Here is a 19,741-nt window from a genome sequence, read left to right on the forward strand (position 1 = left end):
ACATTAATCTAGATGTTATAAACTACATTCACATGATTACAATTTTATTGTATGCTTTAAGCAGTGAAGATGACTTAAATCTGACATCTCTAATTATTATCAGAGCTGTTGAAGCTTTATTATAGAATGGGTGAACCTTTTTCTCTCCCTACTACTTTCTGTGTATCTCCTTCTCTCTCTCTCATATATATATATATATATATATATATATATATATACATATATATATATATATATATATATATATATATATATATATATATATATACGCATCAGGTTGCTGCAAAAATAATGTCGTTATTTGAACAGAAGTTAAGCGTCAAAAAACGACGCTATTTTTGCATCAACCTAATATATATATATATATATATATATATATATATATATATATATATATATATATGTGTGTATGTGTGTGTGTGGGTGGGTGGGTGTGTATATATATACTAGCAAAAGTACCTGTTGTTGACGGGTTTTAAAAACAGCCTACAGAAATTGACTCTGATTTATGAAAGTATGATAAGTTATGAAAAGGAAGGGTTGTAAAGATATAGCTTCGAATTTGGGGGTATCAAAACCAAAGCAAAATATGATGAAAGTAAAAATAAAATAGATAAACACCCATAATTTATTATACCATACATGTTCACACTGAAACACTTATCACAATATTATGTGGATCTATATATAAAAAAAACCTTGTTCCTGTTCAACTTTGTGACATATTTCCATTCTATGGAGGTCAGGCGCGAACGAACACTCCATAATTTTATTATACCATATTTCTTCAAACTGAAACATAATTATCAAAGTATACTAACGCAGATAGATATGAAAAGTATTTATTAAAGTTTGTGCTTATTTCCATTCTATGGAGGACAGGCGCGATGCAGACCCGACAATTTTATTATACCATCCCTATTTAAGTTAAAACATACGCATCGAAGTATTATTATGTACATCTATATCAAAAAAAGTTGTAAACGTTTTTTTTTTAAATTTTTAAATTCTTTATCTCCATACTTTGTGGACCAGGTACGAACCCAGACCCCACAATTTTAATGAACCAACGTTCTGCTAGATCGAGCATACCCATTCCTGTGTCTCGATACATCTTCTATCATTATATGTAATCAATTTTTAAAAATAGTCAACCATATACGAGCCTATTCGTGACACACACCCACATATACACACCCACACATTCAACTTCATATTATAATATATATATATATATATATACATATATATATATATATATATATATATATATATATATAACTACTTAATTTACTCACATAAAATTAATATACGAAAGTATAGATTTACGCGTAAACTTTAAGTATTTACTTCAAAAGTTCTCAATGCGTAGGTAGAGCTAGAAGATGCGCATATAAAAACGACAAACAACCACAGAATTCGCGCATAAGCCTGAATAATCCTAGAGAGGATGAAACGCGGAATATTCAGTGTAGATTAATCGCCATATACATTTTATAACTTACTATATATATATATATATATGTATATATATATATGTATATATATATATATATATATATATATATATATAAAAAGTGAAAGTGTCTGTGTGTCTGTGTATCTCTGTGTCTGTGTGCATTTCCCTACGCAATAACTCGAAATTTGATATATACGTTGCTGAGATTCGGCAAAATCTATGTGATCGGTTTTTGGCCAGAAATTTGGCGATTAAGGGGTCAAAGTTCAACGATGTGACCTTTGAGAACTCTACCAAACTCCTCCGACCATTTTTGGTCTAAGCACTTGAAATTTTAGATATAGGTTCCGTGAACATGGATCTAACTTAATAACTTAAGTTGAGCCCAAAACAATAAATGTTAAGGGGTCATAATAGGGGTCAAAGTTAAAAAAATTGACCTCTGCGGTCTATTCAAAATTACTCAGACAATTTCTGGTCTAAATATTTGAAATTTTACATAAAGGGTATCAAGAGATAGGGCAAGTTTTTTCATCAGTTTGGGTCGAAAATGGTTGGTTACCAATACATAAATGTATGTATGTATGGTTGCATGTCTGCCTTAAACTTTCAATAAATGCGACGGATTTTAGCAAGATCAGTAGCGTTTTTTACTCCGATCTTTCATACGACAAATATCGGAAAATTGGCTAAAACCATTAATATCTCCCCCTTCAACTAGGCACTTTTCTACAGGGGGGGGTCACTTTTTTCGCCGATATTTTTTAAAGTTATCCTCTCCTTTAGATTGTCTAGCCTTAATTTAAAAAAAAAATGTCGCTTCCGGTTTGGCGGTGGTCGTAACAGCATAAACGTTAGGTTTTACCCCGTTCCTTTCCTACTTTGCGGTACGCGTTCGAGCCTGCCTACCTACTACCACTACAAACGCCCGGGTAACGCTGGGCTGAAATCCTAGTATATATAATTAGCTGATAATTTCATAAAACGTTTAGATCATATGAATAATACTGTAAAATTAATATGATATCCCAATAACCATTATTTATAATTCTAGAAAAATATCCTATATTTCAATTACATTTTAATATTTGATGACGTTCTCCTGTATTTTGTTCTTTTGAAACTTCTCTTGCTTACTTTATAACGGACGCGCGTATGTAAATGCAAAAGATACGAAATGACACCACTGTAAGGAAAAAAGCTATAAAAAGAAAGATGGAGAGAGAGTAACAGAGATCATCTTAAAGAGGATGATAACGTACAGGACGTGGTTGACGTAACGAGAAATCGCGCGTGGCGGGTAAATGAAGAAATAAATGTCGCTGTCATCAGGAGGTCTTTCCTATTATTTTTCTAGTTTGACAACTTAGACTGCAACGTGTGAGGTAACATTGCAACTAATTAGTTTTCACTCCGTGTGTTAAATAGCAATACTTATGATTGCCTATTAATATTATTTTTTGAAATCATTTCTGCTTATAAGATAAATCTATAGATTTATCTAGATATAAATATATCTATAAATCTAGACATTTTTGTATTCATTGTCGAAATCTCAATTTGTTCAATATTTTCAATTTAAAGAATGTAATTCTAAATATATATATATATATATATATATATATATATATATATATATATATATATATATAAAAGTGAAAGTGTCTCTGTGTGTGTCTGAGTGTCTGTGTACATTTCCCTACGCAATAACTCTGTCAATTTTTAATCTACAGACTCGAAATTAGATATACAGGCTACTGAAATTTGGCAAATCGATGTGATCAGTTTTCGGCCAGAAATTTGGCCGATAAGGGGTCAAAGTTCAACAATTTGACCCTTGAGAACTCTACCAAACTCCCCCGAGAATTTTGAGTATAAACACTTGATATATAGATATAGGTTCCTTGGACACGGATCTTACTTAATAACTTGATTTGAACCCAAAACAATAAATGTTAAGGGGACATAATAGGGATCAAATTAAAAAAAAAAACATTGACCCTTTTTTTATTGCTCAGCATACACCTCGAAACACCTGGTACCCATGCTAGTATATATATATATATATATATATATATATATATATATATATATATATATATATATATATATATATATATATACATACTTATTTTTTTGGAAAAAAAATCCAGCTGAGCGCTCTATTATAAGGAAAATCCGAAAAAAAGTTAGTTGGTTGTTTTTGTTTTACGGCATATCAACCCTTTTCGGGTTTTTTAATGCCGAATCCAATGATTTTGAAGATTTTTTTTTAATAGAATATATTTGTTGTTTTCACGTCGGTTTCTATTTAACCCATAGTTGGGACCCTAACAGGTACTACCACTCCGGTCAGAGTGGACCTGGGAGCAATGGTAATTAAAGAGTGGCTCCAAACTCCCCAAAGTCCAGAAGCTGGGGCCTCACCACTGGATATAGTTTAAGGTCATATCCAGGACCCCGAAAATAAGAGCCTATTATTTATGTTTGTTTTTTTTTACAGAAAGTGTAGATAAGTAATCTGTACCGTCGGTTTCAAATCCGATAATTAGGGACGGTTTTATATGCACATGTTGGCTGAAGAGATCTTGATATGGGTATCGAAAACGGTCCCTAATTGTCGGGTTTTAAACAGATGACATATATATATATATATATATATATATATATATATATATATATATATATATATATATATATATATATATATGTTTGCATGTATGTCCTATTATCTATTTTTGCATTCATTGCACGTACACAAATATAGTTGCGATTTCTACAATGAAAACAAACAAAATTATTTTCCACCCGCTTCGCTTTTCTACAGCGTAATACTTGTACTGCCAAATGGAATAAACTTGATGAAGAAATATAACTGTTGCGATGCCACATTAGAAATGTTTTGCTTTCAGTTATTTGAGAATGAAGTTCTTCTACATTGAATCGTTGTGTAACAGAGCGCAGAAGCGCGTATGCAAATGCATACGAATATAAAATAACATCGCTTTATGGAAATAGACTAAAAAAGAAGCGAATACGATCACGTTAGAGACATGGATTATGTTCGAGGGCAGGTTCAAGAGGTCACAACATTGTGACGGACGTCACAGCAATAATGAGAGAATCTACAATGATATAAATGCAACTTGTCTGTGTGTGAGTTTCTTCCTTATACACTCCGAAACGGCTGAACAGATTTTCTTTAAAACTTACAGGACTTTAGTCTACAAGTTTGAGAGTGATATCACGCTTTTGTCTCATAATACCCCGACAATTACGGATAATCGATGATCGGAACCGTGGTTTTAATTTATCTTCCATCGGTAAAGCCATTTATTCCATGTCGTCGCTTAGCAACACCGATAGAACCACGAACCGTGATAATTCTACTGTAAGGAAGTTGATTGCGGGATTTTTTTTGGGGGGGCGGGTGACGCGGTGAGCAATTTTCAACTCCGTAGTAACCTTCTTAGTTTTGTTTTCATGATTTGCATAGAATTTTATGAGACTTGAACATTTACTTGTTTTTTTTTTTGTTTTTGTCTTTGTTTTTCATGACGTGGTCTATAGGTTACAAACCCCGCACATAAATTTCTTAATGTTTTTTTTTTTTTTTAATGAAAAGAAGTTTATTCATAAGTTTGGAGTTTTAATGCATCCAAAACCAAGCTTCTATCTTTACACCATCAACGTTCTGATCCCCATCTGGCATCAATTGAAATGGATGGCTCTCGTCTTGGAAAGGCTCCATGTTTTGACAAGCTTCTGGGTTTGACCTTTACCTCTGATCTAAAATGGAACACGTACATCAAATCTGTTGCCAGGGACCCTGGGAAAATGGTGGGATCCTTCTACGGATCCAGAAGATATCTCACTACTGATGCAATTCTCTATCTTTATAAAAGCTAAGTACGTCCAAGGATGGAGTATTGCTGCCACATCTGGGCAGGAGCTGCTAAAACAGCCTATCCTGCCTTGACAGAGTACAAAATAGACTTCGTGGTTTAGTGGGGGGTGCCCTTTTCTCTTCCCTGCAACCTCTCTCCCACAGAAGAGATGTTGCACGCCTGTCTTTGTTTTATCGCTATTTCGATGACAGGTGCTCGTCTGAGCTCCAATCCCTCGTCCTCCCCTCGCCAATCTTTCACGAGAAACACCTGTATGGCTGAAACTACTGTCAATAATTTTCCCCACTCTTTATCTGTGCCTAAATCCAAACGTAGATTCCATGAGCAAAGCTTTTTTCTTAGACCTGCACGCCAGTGGAACTCTCTGCCGCTTTCCTGTTTCCCACCTGACTACAATTTGGACGTCTTCAAGTCCAACATAAACAAACTCCTGACAAACCGCCCCCTTAAGTAAGACACTCTATCAAAACCCTCAATACTAATAATTACTACAATACTATCTTATTGATTACTGTACACGCAATAACACTTATCCCTGAGAGGGCTTCGGGCCTTTATAAGTGGTGATCCCCCATGTAAAAAAAAAAACGTATGTGTGTATATTCGCAATATGAAACTGGAATATTATGCTACTTTAATTGAAGTTTATATTTGATTATAGAAAAAAGAAAATCGTTTACGATTTTGTTTTTTCTATAATCAAATATAAAGCAAAGATATTTTTTTCGTCGGAATAAAAGAATACATTTGAATTTCACTCAAGTCACTTAAAATAATAAAAATTCAAATAAAACTTTTAAAAAACTGTGTTTGTTATAAAATTATTATTTTCTTTAATCAAAAATTCGCAGACGGTCATACCTCAAGCAATCACAGTACAAACACAACCTAACATGTTTTTATATTTAAAAAAAAATCTTAAATTAACCCCCCCTAGGGCTGCCTAGTGTTGTTTTGATTTTTCCCTCCCGCTATTCACCTTTTTTTAACACCTATGTCCACACAGGTTTGATTATTTATTTGACTTCCCCTTCCTCCTTTCTCTTCATACACGGACAACGCTGGGTATCCTTGCTACTGAGCAAATAAATGTTGTTGTATAACCAAAAACGTGTTGAAATTCTTTTCTCATGTTTTGTCTGCTTTGCGACTAAGGCTACTACGTGTTGGTTGTCGGACAACGTTACAGTTCTAAGACATCTTACGTCTCAATGCAGACCGGAAAATTTTGAGAAGCTGTATTTCACCTACATAAAAAAATAAACCTTAGCCTAACTCTGCCATTCCTTAATCTTTTGAGTTATGCGAAACCTCAAACGTGAAAGAGGAGATGTTCGAATTGTCATATTTCATATTTGAATATGATATCGCGACGCATTTCTTTTCTCTCTCTCTCTCTCTCTCTCTCTCTCTTTCTCTTTCTCTTTGCCTTTCACCTCACTCTCTCTCTCAGTTGAACATTATTATTTTTTGCTTTCCGTGAGAAAGGAAAACATGTATTACATTTCTGAGGAATCATAAATGTATTGTTTTCATATTAGAGAAGTTCAGATGTGAAAAAAAATACAATCGTCGTTTATTTTATTTTAATAAACGTTCGCAGTTTAGCAGGAGAAAATGAGTAAACACGGTGTCTCAATATGGCGTCTCTGACTGGCCGAGGGCGTCTCACGAACTCATACTATTAAAATGTTTCACGTGATATGGTTTGTTTTTATTCGCGTTTGATTTCTCAATTTTTTTTTTTGCGCTTCTTCAACGTTGTTCTTTTGCGTTTGTGTGTATTTTTTTTTGTATTTAATTCTATCGATCTAATTCAGTGTCCGTTCCAAAAAATATTTTTCCAGTTATGATTTTACTGTAATCCTATATAAGGAATTGCGTGGAATGCTGCGTGGCTTTTTGTTATCATTTCATGCTAGGGAGAAAATCATCTCTGCACTCCGCATCTCTTTAAATGCCAGTAAGTCTTACAGCCATTATCGAGGAAATCAATATTTCTTTTTCTAAGTTTTACCCTGTTGAACTTTTTTATATATTTATGATGCAACATACTCGATAAAATAATGCTTTGTAATTTAATTTAACTTTATCAGTCACCAATCTTCCACTTACCAATATAAGTATTTGGCTTGCCCTTTTTCATTGCATGGTGCTTCAATGACCATATAATATACATATATATATATATATATATATATATATATATATATATATATATATATAAGTATAGCCCCCCCTCTTTGGGTTGAGCACTGTCGTAAATAATCTCACTCGCTACTTAATTAGCTCAAAATGTGAAGCTTACGGTTTGTTTATAACAAACGGTTTGAGCACTGTGCAAGTGGCGGACATATGTTTGTTTAAATAGACATTCGGACGGGTTATTTGTGGGCATCGCTTCAGTAGTCGAGTGGCAGAACTGTCGACTGTTAACACGACGGTTCTAGGTTCGATCCTTGGCTTGGAAGAGGTGCTAGTCTAGCGGCACTGATGAGTTGTGATACAATGAAACAGGACTGTATGTCGATGACTACAAATATATTTTAAAGCCCCCGTCTTTGGGTTGAGCACTGTCTTAAATAATCTTATAATAGTCCATTTTCATGATTCACTTCATGTAAAGTGAAATTTAAATAAGTAGTTTAACACATTTAAGTGTATCAATAAGAGGTTGATATGTCTGTTGTCTAGTATGATGTGTTTATTTATTAAATTAGGTATTTTCATATAAAATAACTTGTGTAAAACCATATCAACAAAAACGTAATTTTCTCTTGTCGTATCAGTTTCTAAAATTGAAAATATCCTCAAAAAACACTGCAATTTATATTCATTTTAAAAAACACATGAAAAGAGTTTATTTATGTTCCAAATCTAGCAACTTTTTTTACACGACTATTGTTCGATCATTATTGCTAAGCGACGGCATGGAAAAATGTTTTATTGATGATAAATAAATAAAACTCACGCTTTCGATTATCGATTATTGGTAATTATCAGGGCTATTCTGAAACAGAACTCCAAGATTCATACCCTAAAGTCCAGTAAATTTTAAAGAACGTCTGTTCAGCCATTTCAGAGTCTACACTCCTTTTTAAACTACACTTTTTTATAGTACGCTCCTCTTTATCTTTAAATTCTATATAGTCCCCCTTACAACATCAATAATTTTATTTTATTTATTAATTTATTTCGTTTCTGATGATCCCCTCGATAGGCGTCACATCCCTATTATGTTACCGTGCACCTTATCTACTTTTCTGATGAGAAGCATTATGCTTCGAAATACCTTGGTATAACGAGTACCCTTTATCACCCCAATAAATATATGTACACCCTTATGATTATTCTATATTATCCAATATATAGTATTTGTGAATTTAATTTCCTACTCTCTCTCTCTCTCTCTCTCTCTCTCTCTCTATATATATATATATATATATATATATATATATATATATATGTATATATATACTAGAGGTAACACAGCCACATACATAGTCATGCATCCATAGATACGTAGTAAGAGTCACACGTATTAATAACGATAACGTCACATAAGCACAAATGACAAAATCCTTTCCCCCTCAAAAATACTATATATATATATATATATATATATATTTATATATATATATATATATATATATATATATATATATATATATATATATATATATATATGTGCTTTTAAATGATTTCACATACTGCCCAGACATCTTTACTACATGATTGGGAAAAGAATATTTAACTAGTTGCCAAATGTTTTATCAGCACCTGTGTAAATTAGCTGGTTTTATTGTAGTTATTGTTTATGCCATCTTCCGGATGTTCATTTTTCATGGATGGATTATCGCCCTCCGATATGTTTCGCCTAGTATTTTCAAATGGTTATCTGTGTTCTATTGGCAAGGTTGAATTTCATTTAATTCATCAGACCAAACGAGAACTAGTGTGCCCAGGTGATTACGCTGCACAAGTGTTCAACCAGGAACAATACAATTAAAATAAACAGAAGGCAAGGCATGAGTTTGTGTGAATCAATGTTCTCACCAATATGTTTAACATAATTTAAAATGATAAATAATGAATCAATGTTCTCACCAAGATGTTTAACATGATTTTAAATGATACATAATGGAAGAAAAACATGACATGTGTGTAAGTACATAGTTATGTTTAGAAATGCATATTCCGATATGATTGTGCGTGAGAAAAAAATTATGATTTCTGTCTCTGTAACCTGTTTCCCACAGAAGAGACATTACAAACCTGTCTTTGGTCTATCGCTATTTTAAGGCAAAGTGATCGACTGAACTCTAATCTATAGCCATTCTCGACTAGCTACAAACCCTATATATTATTTCCCCCGCTCTCTATCTGTTCCTAGACATAAACGCAGATTTCATAAACAAATATCTTCTTCAAAACCAACTGTCTGTGGAACACTGTTCCGCTTGTCTGTTTTTGGATTGAATGCAGTATTATTTACATTCATAAACGCTTAACCTCAAGTGGCCTCTGATCCTTTATAAATGGTTATCGCTTAGTAAAAAAAGATGGCATGTGTGTACGACGCGCTGTGGTAGAAAGGAATTCTAAATTAAATAGATAGTTGCGGTAGGTTTCAATAGTAGCATAGTCGATACGTTAGATTTCTTGAATCTTTATTTCCTCCCACTGCGCATGCACAAATACTTCATGCTTTATTATATTATTAATTTTGAAAAAGCTTTAACGGATGTTGGGAGAAGTATAAATTTACAGATGCCTTTTAGTGTATTCGCTTTCTTTGTATTGTGTTTTCCTATAATCTCTTACTAGTATTCGCTTCTTGGCGGTCGATAAAAATAAATAGAAATTTAAGTGTGAGTAGAACAGCTTTATACTTAAACTTTTATATTTTTCCCACTTGAACACATTTCTTTCTTTTTTTAATGTGCTGCGAAAAATAATGTTATCCATATGCTGTAGTTATCCTTTAAATGTAATATTGTAATCAGAAATTATTACCCGTAGACATCGCCAAGTAGAGCAAAGCCCAATGGCATTCTGCATTCCGAGCAATTCTGTTCCCCTTAAATCACGTGTCAGAAGGATATGTAGAGCAATTGTGTTAATAATGAAAATAGTTCAATGAGATAAAATTTTATATCGTAATTTACACTTATTGATAAGGATAGGGATAAGTAGGATTAAATATAATATAGTAATATACACGAAGACAATTTTCTTACTTTCTAACGATGCTGAGCAGAAGAAATATTTCACTTATGAAATATATTAAGGCAATGTTAGTAAAAAGTGTTTACAGCGCTGCAAAAAAGTACGTTTCAAAGAAACATATTAAGGGAAATGATGTCGATAACGATAATTTATTTGCTACTAGATAATACCGAGTTAAACAAAAGTTTCCTCTGTTCTCAATCACTTAATAAATAAAAAAATGGGAAGATTGAATAAAAACAAGAAATAAATTGAAAAAAAAATAGTGAAAACTACGAATGTAAATGAAACATGAAATGAAAGAAAAATAGAAAAGAAAATGAGATAAATTTTAATAACCAAGAGAATCGGGACAAAAGACAGACACATAATAATTAAAGTAAATTAAAAAAAATTAAAAATAAAATAAAATCAGAATTTAAAAAAAAAATTAATTACACACCTTTAAGAATGACGCATAATCAAAGTCGCTTACGCATGCGCACCTAATATACATAATTGTCTTTTGCACTTTATTAAAATAAATGAACACCCGAAAGGCTGAGAATTAAAATCAATAGTCTATTATCTGAATTTCTAAGACCTCGAGGAATAGCGATATTGCTAAATTAAACGAAGTCCGTTCTTTGTCATTTTTTTTAGGAAAAAAAATCAAAGAAATTAAAAATAAACAACTATCAAAAATGCATTTTGTGTTGTTTAAATCGATAGACATGCATGTTGAAGTTACTGTTTAAGACTGATTTTATATCCGTCAGTTTAAACCAAAAAAAATGTGGAATCAGGCTCAAAATAAAGATGTTCAGCTATCCGGGCATTATTATGCGATCAGATAAACGATTTTCGATTGGTCGTATAACTTCACACATCAATAGCCTTTTACATATTCATATAATCATTGACAAGATAATGTAATAAACCGAGAAGGTAGGTTGTTCTCTTTTTAGAAGAATAATGGGATGAATATCTGCAATTCTTTTATATCCTATATGTTATGGTATGAACGAGCACGTGTTAGCATATGTTTCTCTCCAATTTTGTGATCACCATTTTGTGTGTTCAACTATTTTGGTTAACTCGAGTGTGTGCAGAAAAAAGGCATGTACTTTAATTGTTTGATATAATGTGCATAAAATTCTTTTCAGATGCAAACGTAAAAGAATATAAAATATGTAACATTGTATACAATATAAAACATACTGAAATAAATTTCCAAAAACAAACATATTACGGTCTCACTTCCTACACGAATGTACACATTTCTTTGATCGAGATATACAAAAATGGGCATAAACAATTGATAATCAATGCTAGTTACATTGTGTTGTATTATTCTGAAAGTCAATGCGACTGCTATAAGAAACCGTAAGTTGATAGCGACAACTGATTTGTTTGAGAAGCATGGCTTTGGCGACCAGTCCATGCACTTTACTCAACATGTGCGAAGAATGCAAAAAGTAATTTTTGTAGTCTATAATTTATTTTTCGATATTATTACCACCATTCTCAATGTATATTTACCAGCGATTAATTATGACTGTTCAGTAGAGTCTGGAGGGCGCATTGTCATACGATTGTGGCTCCAAACGTAAAGCCTCCTATTATTTTAAAAATAAAAACATGAAGAGCTACGAAAATGTCAGTTCTATACTTAAAACGAACGACTTGTGTGCTGCGTCATGTACATTTCCATATTAAACTACCATTCCTAATGCATATTTCCAATGATGGTGGATGGCTAGGCATGGGTATCCGGAGCGAGCATTATCATACGATGATCAAAAATTGAACCCCCTTTATATTTTAACTCATAAGTTGAAGGCTTACGAAGACAGAAGTGATACAATTAAAACGAGATAACATTTATGCTCCAGAATTATTTTTTTTAAATATTCTCCACCACTCTCAATTCACATTTATCAAAAGTTATATGACACATCTCGTTGTCTGACAAACATCTATGGCAAAGGTGGTTTTCTTTTAAGAATTCCACACTCAATATCTACAAGAGAGAGATCAAATTGTATGTCATGAAAAAATATGTCCCGTCGTCATAGCAATTCCTTCTGATCTATTCTGATCTAATAAAACATAGCAGGCATTGCTTTTGAAACGCCTTTTGTATAATAATTCAAAGTAAAGACAAATGTTGCTTCTTAAGAGTCCGGAACCTTGATTTAATAAAACATAATTAACCTTCATATTATTGTTAATTGGAGGGGGGAAGCAATTAAGGATTGGCCGACATGTGTTGTCTATTTCACGTTGTCCGGATCAATAATTGTATGTTTTCTGTATAATTTTAGTAATGATTATAAATTAAAGAATACGAATAATGTATTTTCAATGTTGCTTATTTTCAGCCTCTCATATGTGTGCCCATTCCAAAACATTATTCATGACAGTTTGCAGAAACCCTGGGTTGCGATTGAACTCGCTTATTTCATTCCGAACGTTTTCCTTTAGTTCTTGCAGAGTTGGGGGGGGGTTGATAACATGGGCTCTTTTTTTAAGGTGTGACTTGGCTATTTCTTACATGAAAATGCATTTGAACACTTTTTGAGTCAAAACATATGATCTCTGATTTTGGTGAAACAATTTCATAACTTGCGTGAGTTGTTCAATATTTTATCATCCAATATTAGTTTTAAAAATATTGTCTGAAGTATATCTGAAAACGAGAAAAAAATAATTCTTAATGGAAAAACGACAAAGATTTTTAAACCATCGGTTACTTTTTCGACACTCTGTATCTATGTACACACCCACACAAACACACAGACATATAGTATATATGTGTGCGTGCTGTACTCCATTTAAGAAACTATCTAACATTTGCTTGCCCCTTAAGAAGTCATCTACGACCGTCGGCACAAGGACCTGCCTCCGAAGCCTATATTCATGTGAGTCAAATGATTGATAACATACAATGGGAAAATATCTTTTTACATATAGTTTCTGATACGTAAAAATACAACACAACTCTCGGTTTATATGTACACTAACTAATATATTCAATTTCGGAATAGATTGACATTAGATTTTGTGTGAATAGATACGAATCAGTACATACCTTGTAAGGAATAAACATGGCTTTACACATAACCTGTCAGGCGGCATTTATTGTTTTGGGCTCAAATAGACACACAGACACACAGACAGACACACAGACAGACCCACAAACACGTTCATTTATATATATATATATATATATATATATATATATATATATATATATATATATATATATATATATATATATATATAGATGTACTAGAAGTTCCGCCCGGCTTTGCTCGGGCCCTATGCACTGTTCATTAAGTTATATGCATATGTATATAGTAAAAAGTGTGAATATGTAAAGTAATGCCTTTCTGTATAATAGTCTTTCTTTAATACCATAGTGAAAAGAACGACACACATTTTATATATATATATATATATATATATATATATATATATACTTACACACATACACGCATACATACATTGATAGATTGGATGAAATATATAGCAATGAGAATCGAAACCAAAACGTTCAGCTCACGATTTATTTTGCCCTTGCCATCAATGACTGGCCTATGAAAACATGTTTACTGCAAGGCTAAAAATTAAAACATGAACCAATAGCTATTACGTTATGCATTCGTAATGCCAGCGTTCGACCTTTACCTGGAAAATTTCATTTTTTTTTTAATTTTTACACTTTTGCACCGATTTCACGGGCTAAAACCTAAATATAAAGTTTTGCATGGATTCATATACCTTACATATAAAGTTTCATATCTGTAGAACAAAAACTTCAGAAGTTTGGTAGGAAAAATGTGTTAATAAAAAATATATACGTATACATAAATATATATGGAAACAATTTTGTGTTTGCTATAAACATTTTAAGCAAATATTATGACAGTAAAAATCATGTAGCATATCTGCATGAATATAATTACACGTAATAGTTAACTAAAGATGATCATCCCATTAGAAAACCGAAGCAACTAATAGGGAATTAATTAAAAATAATTTTTTAAAAGAATATGCAAATTAGCTAGATCTTTTGCTAGTGAATGCAATTCCACAACCCATATATAAGAAAATTGTATTTTCTTTTTAAATACTTATAGAAAAGAGGATTTTTAATATGAATATCAATACACACAAAAGAAAAAAAGAATTTATAGGAGTATAGATAGATATAATATACACCTACTACATGGAGCGACATTTTTATTACAGAATTGCTACCCACCTATGTCCTGAATTTCTCCAACGTCATGTAAGATTGATGATCACGTATAACGTAATTTTGTAGTATGATTTGCTGTAACAAATATACACTGTCAAGTTAGTTATAATTCTGGAAATGAACCTGGTAATTGTTTTACACTTACATGGTGAATGTTCGTTGACTGAAGATCTCAAAACGCAATCTAAAAAAATATGAAAGAAAATTTTATTGCCATTCATGTATCATATTTCTTACTGATGGGGATTGCTTTATTGTCGCTGCGAAATCCGAAACCATATTTCTACTTTTATTACGATGTTTATGCGCGAATGGGAATTTCATATTACTCTGTCTTAAGCCGAAACTAAATCCTACTTCAGTTATATATATATATATATATATATATATATATATATATATATATATATATATATATACATATATATATATATAAAATACACACACACACACACATATATATATATATATATATATATATATATACTTGCAAAAGTACAAGTCGTTGACTGGGTTCAAAAACAGCCTACAGAAAATGGACTCTCATTTATTAAAGTATGATAGGTTAGGAAAAGGAAGGGTTGTAAAAAGATAGCTTCGAATTTGGGGGTATCAAAACCAAAGGAAAATATGATGAAAGTAAAAATAAAATAGATAAACACCCATAATTTATTATACCATACCCTTTCCACACTAAAACATTTATCACATTATTCTGTGCATCTATATTATAAAACCTTGTTAAATTTTTGTGAGATAGTTCGATTCCATGGAGGTCAGACGCGAACGAACACCCCATAATTTTATTATACAATATTTCTTCAAACTTAAACATAGTTATCAAAGTATGCTTACGCAGATAGATATGAAAAGTCTTTATTAAAGTTTGTGCCTATTTCCATTCTATGGAGTCCAGGCCCGAACGCAGACTCCACAATTTTATTATACCATCCCTATTTAAGTTACAACATACTTATCAAAGTATTATTATGTACATCTTTATCAAAAACACTTGTAAACGTTTTTTATTTTTATTTTTAATTTTTTAATTTCCATACTTTGTGGACCAGGTGCGTACGCAGACCCCGCATTTTAATGAATCATCATTATGCTAGATCAACATACCCGTTGCTGTGTCTCGATACATCTTCTATCATTATATGTGATCAGTTTTCTATACTAGTCAACGATATAGATGTCTATTCGTGACCAGACATACGCACAGACGTTCAGCTTTATATATATATATATATATATATATATATATATATATATATATATATATATATATATATATATATATATATATATAAGGTAATACTCAGATCATCTTGCTTGTATGCTTGTGCGTTCAAATCGTCCATCCGGTTTATGCCTTCGGGTTTCCAAAAATTCCTCTGCTTACCTATTTCCTGGCCGTTTTGGCTTAAGTCCGATTTTAAATGCCACAACCACGATTCAATGCATGCACAAGGTCCACAATATATATATTTTTACCCTATTTTAAAGCGCTTTCGTTACAAAGAATTTTAATTTAACCTCGTTGCTTAAAAAAAAACAGATTTAAATATAAATATAAATACAATAGATACATACAATACTATATCTCTCTGTCTATCTATCTATCTATCTATATAACTATCTATCGTCTTGCTTGCTTCGGCGTTTAAACAGTCAATCTGGTTTGTGACTTGTTTCCTTTTATTGTTCCATTCGTGTTTTTATACTATTTTAACTAATGTGCTCTCTTGTAATACTATATTCGAGATGTGTGCAAAATCTCCCATGTAGTTATAATACCATCTTCTGCAGTATAAACTTTTTGTCCGCGGAGGGATACTCCAATGTCCTTTTTTATGATCAGCTCGTTCTCGCAGCCAGTATACCTCATCTCCTGAAAGGAAAATGTGCCGTACTTCACAAATGATTTATCATTTTCAGATTAAACGTTTATATAAACTATCACGATTTTGGAACAATATACGATATAGTATTGTAAGTTTTATATTAATTCAGTTTTTAGATGATACCACGAATGCCTTGTAATACTGACGGGATAAATTTCTGGATTCACATTTTTACTAATAACCCCAACATTCGATCGATGCCTGTTTGAAAGCCACTGTGAAAGTTAATATCTGAGTAAACAGGACTGATTCAATAAGATATAAAGGAAGATTCAACAGTCGGTCACAAGCGAAAACCAGTCTCAATCTATTTCTATCAGTAGGAAGCGCGCCATTTATAGTCGAACAGTTTTGACATGCGATATGACAAAGAGCATTAAATATTTGAAAAAATAAATGTGTTAAAAACACGGGTAAGATAAAAGACGTAAAAAAGATGGAAACATTTTTTTTCGGGAAAAGGAAAGTGAACTTGGTTAGACACGAGAAAAAGATACGCATAAGAAGTATGTGATTTATAGTATTGTTACGTCATGAATAACTAAACTTCTAAATACAAATATTGTTCGTATTATTTGGATTTCGAATCCGTGGCGGAGCGGATAAAGAACTTGCTAAAATCCAGTTGTTCGTTACACATTTCTGGTATCTCAATTTTCACTGCAGGTTACAATCCATATATAATTGCGAATTATTTAGGAGTTTCCGCCAGCAATGTTTGATGCTACGCGAATGGGCTACTCCCAAAGTTCCGTCCAAAGTTCGTACAGGTTTTCGTATTCGCCAGAAATATTTCAAAGTTCGACAAATACACCTGGCGAAGTTCCAGTGTTACATCGATCAAAACATCAAAAGACGATACGATTAATCAATCCTTATCTAAATTAAACCAGAAAAAAATAATTATCGGCCACAATATAAAAATATATTTCGCTTTTTAGGTGTAAATACTTCAAATATTATGATGTTAATATATGAGTTTGAAACAGCATATTTGATATAATTTTAACTTATAAGATTAATGAACAACCATTCACTTATTGGACATTTCCTTACCTAATCGATTGAATTCAATTCTGGTTATTACTGTACATGCTTCTAAAATTAGTTACAAAACACGTGAAAAGTAATTAGTTGTTCTGTATAATACCAAACTTCAGTAAGCATAATTTATTGGGGTCTTGTAAATTCTATCGAAAAATTTACACTACAGATTAGGTAACTTTTATGATGAAAAAAATCTATAAGAATAACGAATTATTAAAACCATGTCCACAAAACCTCAGAAGATTCTTATCACAAATTGACCTGTCAGTTGTAGTGCAGGATATAATATTTCTACAGGTAATGCATTTTCCCCTACGCATTTTACTTGAATTTTTGTTTCTTCACGACCGTATATGTTTCGCGCGTCGTAATATCGCGCAAACTGATTGGTATCGATTATATTTATTTATTCTACAAAAGGGCGTATTTGTTTCTGATAAATATTTCTCAGCTTGCGTTTAAAAGAAACAAAACCTTATTAGTAACCTAAAAATAATTTTAGACGATTAACACACACACAAACACACACACACACACACACACACACACACACACACACACACACACACATATATATATATATATATATAAACAATTATATTACTGCTTGAATAAGCAATAGGAAACTTCGAAAGTATATATTAAGGTAAAATAGCTTCACATCAGATCAAAACTTTGTAATCACGGAACGTATAACCAATTACACACGTTGAGAATATTGACAGCTTGCAGTTCAGCCCAGCTTTGCTTGGGCCTTATGTACTATTCATAACTTACCCTACGTGTGAACACAATTTATGTAAGATTGCAAATGTTTAGACCAAAATTTGTCGGAGAAATTTGGAAGACCGCATCGATCATCGTTGAAAGTTGACCTCTTGACAACCAGATTTCTGATCGAAAACCAATTAAAAATTTTTTCCTAAATCTCGATACTCCTTATGTCAAACCTGGAGTCTCTAGACAAAAAATTGACAGAGTTATTTGGAAGGGAAATGTACATAGACACACACATCTTCGCTCTTGTAGATATGTAGATAAATATATAATGAAAATATCTACATTTTGTTAGCAACTATCGTTATATGTTGCATAGACCAAGATGCGAGAGCATGTTTTACTTCAAATGCTTGTTAAAGCTTTTATCTGGATGTTTATTTCATTAAGACCTTGGAATATTCAAGATCGGCGTTGTTATATTAAAGACAAAGGTATAGGTTTCTTCAAATCAATCATAATAAGGCAATCTTAAAATGAAGATAATATATTTATGAACGAGTATTGTTTTTGTTCCAATCCACCACAAAACTGGAATATTATTTTTATAATTTTTACCGCTTATATATATATATATATATATATATATATATATATATATATATATATATATATATATTGTTGGTCACTCTTGGCTACGAATGGAAACAAAGTTGATATAAAAAATATATTTTCTCCCGAAAGTAATCTTTACTTTAATCATATTTTGCTTAGGGACACATTTTTGAGTATCAAAACCTATCTCTTTACACCCCCATCGTTTTCATAACCTATCATAATTTCATCAATCACAGCCCATTTTCTGTAGGCCGTTTTCTTAACACAGTCAACGACTACTACTTCTGCTAGTATATATATATATTCCCTTGGATTTTACTTATGCGAATGGAAATTCAACTAGCTTTATTGGATTCTGCATTTTTGAATTTTACCGTCATTGTCATGACCTGGTTATCCATTCACATTTTTATTCACACTTACCCATCTGCTTCACTTTTTGTTATTAATGACTTCCTTGTAGTTTCATCAAACACTTTTGCAAGATCCGATCCCGCATTTTGCTAAATCCTACCTTCTGATTAAAGTATTTCTTCGAAACTCCGCGGATTAAGGACTATCCACTTATTTAGTGTTTCCTTTTTAATTAAATATTTTTAACACTTTTTCA

This window comes from Euprymna scolopes, chromosome 12 (genome assembly GCF_053919585.1).
Source record: "Euprymna scolopes isolate OS-2025 chromosome 12, ASM5391958v1, whole genome shotgun sequence".
Lineage (NCBI taxonomy): Eukaryota > Metazoa > Mollusca > Cephalopoda > Sepiida > Sepiolidae > Euprymna > Euprymna scolopes.